Genomic DNA, 1,105 nt, shown 5'->3' with positions numbered 1-1,105 from the left:
TTCAGAAATGCATTTTTGAAAGAGTATTTGATGACTTGATCTTGACCTTTTTTCTAGCATCCTTCCAACTGAAGACTTTGCCATTTCAGACTTTATTTTGTAAATTACACCTCTGCATTTCTGTATTGGCAATAAGAATATTCAGCAAGGTTAATGTTCTTTATAGGTGTTGCCTACAAGAAGGTAATTTATTAATAAGTTCGGGGGATAGGATAAACTTAGAGTAGCATATCATTTGTTTAATTATCTAATATACTTAATGTATATTTTATCCACTCTTTGTGATAACTTTGTTTATCTGTTTGTATTTATAAAACTTGCTTTTTTGTTTCACTGTACTAGGATAGAATGGGACACCTCAGTAGCTGCTGAAGCTAATGCATTTCTATCACCACAATTACTTTAGCAAAGCTGGCTCCCCTCACATCTGCAACATAGTACAGACTTAGTGATCCAGTTTGTGCTAGAAAACATTCTTTACTTTGGTACAAGCCATACGTAAATGGATATAAAATAAACTACAAAACACCAGGTTGAAATAGTGTGGGGAGCCTTGGCCAGTGTGACCTCGGTTGGTTGAACATTGACTGTGCACCAAAATGTCGCTAGTTCGATTCCAGTCAGGACATAGTTGGAGTGTGTATGGGAGGCAACCAATTAATGATGTTTCTCTCTCCCTCTCCCTCTTCCTTCCTTCCTTTCTCTCTAAAATGAATTAAAAATAAAAATAGTGTGGGGAGATTTTTGGCAGCCTGAACTAGTAAGTAACATATGATGATGGGGGTGGAGGGGTACAATTCAGGTAACATTCAAACCTAAATTATTCTTTTTCCAGGCGATATCCTGAGCAATCATCACAATCTATTGTAATACTGAATTGAAGCACTAAGAGAAAAGACTTACTTTTAAAGGAATGTAGCAGCAATTTTCAGAGTATGTTGAAAATGTATGTATGGTAGGTGGAGAGAGACACTGAACCTAAAGTGTGAACTTTGGAAAAATATGAAACCCTGACACAAAATCATTATGATTCAAAAGCACAAGGCTGGACTATGGAATGATATGAAGTCTTAAGAGGATCATTGGACAACATAGAACCAGATGA

At 36.1% G+C, this 1,105-nt stretch overlaps 1 non-coding gene across 1 annotated transcript; it reads right to left on the bottom strand.

Moving 5' to 3' along the window:
* Window positions 1-331: 331 nt before the first annotated feature.
* On the bottom strand, window positions 332-464 carry LOC114235029 (small nucleolar RNA SNORA66). The gene has a single exon (XR_003621211.2). It is a non-coding gene; the product is annotated as a small nucleolar RNA SNORA66 (small nucleolar RNA).
* Window positions 465-1,105: the final 641 nt, after the last annotated feature.

This window comes from Eptesicus fuscus, chromosome 14 (assembly GCF_027574615.1).
Source record: "Eptesicus fuscus isolate TK198812 chromosome 14, DD_ASM_mEF_20220401, whole genome shotgun sequence".
Taxonomy (NCBI): Eukaryota; Metazoa; Chordata; class Mammalia; order Chiroptera; family Vespertilionidae; genus Eptesicus; species Eptesicus fuscus.
This window is presented reverse-complemented; position numbering and strand designations above follow the sequence as displayed.